Genomic DNA, 6,524 nt, shown 5'->3' with positions numbered 1-6,524 from the left:
GTTAGTTTTGAGTTTTATGTTCTAGTACATGTTTGGGAACAAACTAGAACGTCTTTGTGTTGTGATTGCTTAAGGTAATTGGATGACATGAGAAAGTCATCATATATGGTGTGAAATCATTGCAAGACAACTGCATCTGTCAGTTGTTCACCAAGGCAAGGTCACTTTCCATTCCATTGTCACCAAGAGTCCCAGCTACTGTAAGCATAACCCTAGGCCCCATCTTGTTGACGTGGCATTGTCTCCTTTTTATCCTTGAGGACAAATATAAACCTGTGAAATTGTTCTTGGATTCCTTCAACTGACCATGAGGCACTTCAATGTGCTTGAATGTGTGGGCCTCACCATCTGACATTGTAATAGCTGCAGCCTTCTCACATAAATAATTCCAGGCCACAAATGGAAGGGAGGACTCCATTTACCTCATGAGTTGTTAACAAAACTTTCACCCAGGCACGTCATACCTGAGTTGGAAACAGAAGATATTGTTTATTTTACACATAATTAATTCAAAGATATTCAATTTACTATCAGTGCTCCTAAAAAAAGGGGTACATGACGTTTACATGTGTCCAACATGTCAGATACTTGTAACGCTTTCAAAAACAATATGCTAATGAAACCTTGGTGAATAGCCTTTTGTTTATTCCCCCTGCTATTTATTAGCATCCTCTGTGTAAAGTTTGCATCAACTCAGTCTTAGTACATTGCATACACAAAAACATGCATAGCCCCTGTGTATTTCTCCATTAGACTGAGTGAGTATCTGATAAGGTGCTGAGACAAGGGGCATGAGGTCTTGGATTTGTAAGTGCCACACTGTTAACGATCAAGATGTGTGAAGCTGTTAACAAGGTGATGGTGTACTGGTGACATAGCTGGAAAAGGTGTTACCTCCTTCAAGACCTGTGCATATGACCCCTGTATAGAATAATGTATGTTGGAGCCCTTTTGACTCTTACAACTTCACACCTTGGCCCTCACTTCAGCCTTGAGGTTCTGCAATTAGCTTCCACAGCTGAACATACCATCCCCTAACCTTCAATGACTCGCTAAGGATCCCATTCCCAGCTGTCGTGTGTCGTGCTTGATGTACTTGAACACATGGATTCACCTTAACCTATTCTTCTGTTGTCATTTGTCTCCATAGATTGCCAGACTGCCAAGCCATCTCTACTGCTCCCCCAGGCTAAGACCATCTCTTCCCTCACTAAGGCACATCGGTTCCCTGACAGGGGGTGAAAGAAAGATATAGGCTAAATAGGTTAGTGATGCAGGAGTAGCCTCCACAAATCTTCCTCTAGCAACGGAATCAGCACTGACCCAAGGTAAGTCATAATGACATTATCTGTAAGTCCTACCGGACTGTCAGCATGCAGTATTCAATGTGCAGGTGCAGGGATATTATCTTTTAAGAAATTTGTGTGGATATTATTATCATATAGGAAATTCGTGTCATAGTCAGAATACAAAAGACTGAGAAAATAGCCTTGATTTTATAGGACCTCGCTTCAATCTAATTTTTGGTGTAGATCATTTGTTGTGAGTTCCCAGCTGGACTTGGTAGGAAGTACAGTTTGCAGCCCAAGAGATCACATCACAGTCCTCCCTGTAGTTAACACAGATGGAATATTAGTGTGTTGTTTCTTAATGTTTTAGTAGTTAAGTATAACACTGAAAACTCTTGCATATAAAATAAATGTTAAGGTATTTCAGTAATAATGTGGTAACACTTCACAATAAGGGTACATTAAATTAAAATCCAAATTGTGTCAGTTATTGATGTTGAGTGATTCAAAGGTAAGATGCACAAAATGTAAGCAATTAGAAAGACAACAGATAAGGCAAAATGTTTTTTATGCGAATAAAATAGAACATAATAGTTTTTGTTCCTTTTTCAGCTAGAAAGCATTGTCTAACGACCAGCCTAAATACCCCAAAATATGCAACAATTATATTACTCATAGTTACATTTTAAATGGCGTCTTTCCAAAGCCCAATGAAGAAAATTAAAGAGAAGCACCAACAGTAGCTTATACAATAAGCTTATATCATACAATACAAGACACAGTTGTGATATTATAACATAAATATGTGTAGGAGGTGTGAAAATCATACACATGTAGCCTAGGGAATTTAGAACGGAGCAGAAGACATATGTAAATTATTCACTGTAACGGACAATAAAGTTGTTTTCTATTCTAATAAGTGGGGTGTGGCTGTTGCTGTCTCTCAAGTTGTTGACTTGTGGGGTGTAACTTTAACTCTGTCTTGTTTATGCCACATTGTTTCCCTCCCTTTGTCCTTGAGCACATCTATAACCCAGTGAAATTACTGCTGAGTGCCTTTCTCTGATTGAGATGGACAGCTTGTGAGGTACATTGATATCTGAGATTAGCTAGTGGTCTATAAAAATGTCTGTTCACTGAGATTTGGTCACACATAAACAAAGCAATTTAAGATCATTACTATAATAATTAGGACAATGTTCGTCCTTGAACAGAAGCATCACTAAACGTAAATGGAGGGAATGTATTAATTATTTTAAGTTTACTGTAACCAATGCATGATTGTCAAGGCCATAGAGAGGAAACATTTCTGAGAAGCATTCACTACGAGAACTAGTTGGTGTGTTTGATTGAAACGTAGTTGAGTATTGGAATGTGCATTCTAAGCTTGAGGGCAGGAGGCTACAACAGCAAGCAAATGGTTAAGTTTTAGGTCAGAGGTTAATTGCTGCAACGCAACCTTCTTCTAACACCATCTCATGGAGGGACTGCTCCAGAGTACATTGTTTAAGCCTCTTCACTGAGGATTGTAGTTGTGTTTTATGTTTGTGTTGTTATGTATATTCTTTAGGGGCTTACAGCAAAGCTGTGAAACCTGTTGGTATTCTTATATATTTTTTCCTTGACATGGTCAAATAATTCAAACATAGACCATGTGTGACTTGGTCTAAAATAATGGCACCAATTGGCCTATGGGTGGCGCTGTTACAAGCAGTCTAACTTAAACCTGCATATTTGTCACCCGTTTGACCTATAGACTTGAAACTTTGTATGTAGGTGACGTTCCTCGCACTGAACAAATCTGTCTTAAGGACCCCGTCAGGATAAATTGTCCTCCAATGTTTGAAAACCTTTGAAAAATGTATTCTCGTGAACCGTAAATCCAAATATCACCAATTTGGTATGTAGGCCCATGGTACATCTCTTAACTTAGTTTGAGAAAATCAACGGGATTGGTTAACAGATGGCTGATTAATTGATAAATTTGATTAAATGGCCTATCAACATGAAACATTTTAGGGTCATCAAAGACATTAATTACCATGATGAACCATGTTACGTTTGGCATTGATAGCAAAAAATTAAATAATCATGAATCTTCTTCTCATTGACTAAAAGTCAGATTCACTCCAACTGTGTTCTTTGGACTCATCACAATAGTCCCTAAAGACTTTGAGTAAAGAACATTGATGCATTCAAAGACGTCCACACTATACCAGTAGATGCATATTAGCACTTACGCTAATATGATAAAATATGCCAAAAATTCTTCAAAAATCTTCTTCTCAATTTAGGACCAATTGACACCAAATGTGGAATGTAGGTCCATGGTACTTGTCTTAACTTAGTTTGAGTGGATATATACTCATTGGAATCTTAGATGGCTGCACCAGACCAGTTGGTGGCACTATAGATGTCATTGACACCAGTGGCACCATAGGATACTAGAGAAATAACTATTGATCAAATGGACTTTGTCTCGTGTAAGTTAATGATACATTTTAATTATGCAGACAAACTATGTGAAATATCATGAAAATAAAACGGACAATTTTTCACAAATCTTAACATGAACTATTAGTTAAATTGACCCCAGAATTGGTATAAAATCGATATATTAAGTAATGAAGTTAAGAATTATTACCTGCAGCATTTAAAATCAAATCAAATTTTATTGGTCGCATACACATATTTAGCAGATGTCAGTGTGGTTGTAGCGAAACGCTTGTGTTCCTAGCTTCAACAGTGCAGTAGTATCTAACAATTCACAACATTACACACAATCTAAAAGTAAAAGGATGGAATTAAGAAATATACAAATATTAGGACAAAACCAGTGATTCCATGTCTATGTACATAGGGCAGCAGCCTCTAAGGTGCAGGGTTGAGTAACCGGGTGGTAGCCGGCTAGTGACAGTGACAAAGTTCAGGGTATTGGGTGGAGGCCGGCTAGTGATGGCTATGAGACAGTCTGATGTCCAAGAGATGAAAGCTGTTTTTCAGTCTGTCTCGGTCCCAGTTTTGATGCACCTCTACTGACCTCGCCTTCTGAATGATAGCGGGGTGAACAGGCCGTGGCTTGGGTGGTTGATGTCCTTGATGATCTTTTTGGCCTTCCTGTGACATTGGGTGCTGTACAGTAGATGTCCTGGAGGGAATGCAGTGTACCCCCGGTGATGCATTGGGCCAACCGCACCACCCTCTGGAGAGCCCTGCGGTTGCGGGCGTTGCAATTGCCATAACAGGAGGTGATACAGACCGACACGATGCTCTCAATGGTGCGTCTGTAAAAGTTTGTGAGGGTCTTAGGGGTCAAGCCGAATTGGATGATAGCCGGGTGAACAGGCTGTGGCTTGGGTAGTTGATGTCCTTGATGATCTTTTTGGCCTTCCTGTGACATTGGGTGCTGTAGATGTCCTGGAGAGCAAAGCTGTCATCAAGGCAAAGGGTGGCTACTATGAAGAATCTCAAAAATAAAATGTATTTTGATTTGTTTAACACTTTTTTGGTTACTACATGATTCCATATGTGTTATTTCATAGTTTTGATGTCTTCACTATTATTCTACAATGTACAAAAATAGTAAAAATAAAGAAAAACCCTTGAATGAGTGGGTGTGTCCAAACTTTTGACTGGTACTGTATATGTTAATGTTATTCAAAACATTCTTGAAGCATGGATTCCGATTGGTCAGACCAGCGTTGACTAGACCTTTGCTAAGGCTGGACAGTATACCGTACTTTATTATATACCTGTATTGATGACGGTTTGGGATTTTAGTTTACCTTCTATACCAGTATTTGAATGTTTGTTTTGTTAAATGTGATACGCCAAGTGTAACGTCATCTCTGCTCTTTCTCTCCGTGCCACTTTCCACACAGACCTAGCCACGCCACTTGTCACTCGAGTGCATTTGATGTTCCTCAACCACGCAGTCTTGCCAATTTAGCGACCTTGTCGCTATATTTAGCGAGCATTTAGACCCCTCTAGCGACACATTTTCAAAAAAGCGACTAGCGACAAATCTAGCGACTTTTTCTGGTGTTATTGGAGACTTTTGGAGACTCTGATGTGAAAACATGTATCGTTCTTACTCTTCTCAACTAGCAGCGGAGTGCTGCCGTAGGCCCAACCCCCACTGCAGTCAGAGCAGGAGATGTTCACCCCTCCGCGTCCAGACTGCAAATGAATCGCGCATGTGGGAAGCCACCGCTGGCTGATCCCGCCCTGGCTTACATTAAAACATTTTTTTTTACCTGAATTAGGGCCAGACTAGTTACCATAATTTACTCACATTGCCATTGATAGTTTTTTCTATTGTCTCTTTTTGGTCCATTTAGATTGTTAATGTAGATTGTATAGATTTTTTTTTTTTTTTTAAATGTTATGGTTCATGTTCATGTTTTACTGTGACTTGTTGTAGGCTCCTAAGTGGACCATAAGGTTAAAAACCAAACCAAATTAAGAAAACTAAACTAAAAAACAAAAAATTGTAATAAAAAATGTAATAAAAAACTAAGTAACTCAGCCAGTGTCTCTTTTGGGTCACTTTTGCCGGTCCCAAGCCCGGATAAAGGAGGAGGGTTGGAATTGTGACATTAAAAAAACAAGAATCGACAGAAGAAAGTTAATTTGTAATTCTAAATATATTTAGGGTGTTTTTTACTGACTTTTTGTCTCTCCCACAATGTTATTCCTCTCTCCTACAGCGTCCATCACAATTACATGCACTTGGCCAATTATGCAAATTAGGTGATGGCGTCATTTAGGGACTTCTAGCGACTTTTAGGACAGCCAATAGCTACTTTCCTTACTGAGGATTTGGCAACACTGCAACCACGAGACACTTATGATCAGTCTGCATGGTCAATGCAGTACTTGCACCAATGTTGATGACAACAATGCTGTTTTCACTTTGCTTCTTAATATAAATCCACGAGCGTTCTATAATGACACTATTAGTTTGTGTTTCTTACATCAGCAAACAGCTAGTTTGTCTTTTCTTAGCAAGTTGCCCTAAATCTTGTTAGCCGCTAATAGCTAGCTAGCTAGCTAGCTAATAAATGTAATGAGTAAGTGCAAACGTAGCTAGCTAATACAGCCTGATAATACCAGTGATGGTGTATACCTAAATCAGCATGTTGTCTGTGCAACAGTATCTTCTAAATCAAAGAGGAATATGCAAAGCAAGAATATGTTAGCTACATGAAGTAGCTAAGAGAAAACATGCAATGT

At 39.0% G+C, this 6,524-nt stretch overlaps 1 long non-coding RNA gene across 1 annotated transcript in view; it reads left to right on the top strand.

Moving 5' to 3' along the window:
* Positions 1-1,109: 1,109 nt before the first annotated feature.
* The window catches only part of LOC115195623 (uncharacterized), a 30,466-nt gene continuing 25,051 nt past the window's right edge, over positions 1,110-6,524 (top strand). The window contains exon 1 of the long non-coding RNA XR_003878719.1: positions 1,110-1,328. This is a non-coding gene — a long non-coding RNA (uncharacterized LOC115195623). The remainder of the gene's footprint in view (positions 1,329-6,524) is intronic.

Source organism: Salmo trutta, chromosome 6 (assembly GCF_901001165.1).
Source record: "Salmo trutta chromosome 6, fSalTru1.1, whole genome shotgun sequence".
Classification (NCBI taxonomy): Eukaryota; Metazoa; Chordata; class Actinopteri; order Salmoniformes; family Salmonidae; genus Salmo; species Salmo trutta.
Note: the sequence above shows the minus strand (reverse complement) of the source record. Positions and strands in the feature narration are given on the sequence as shown.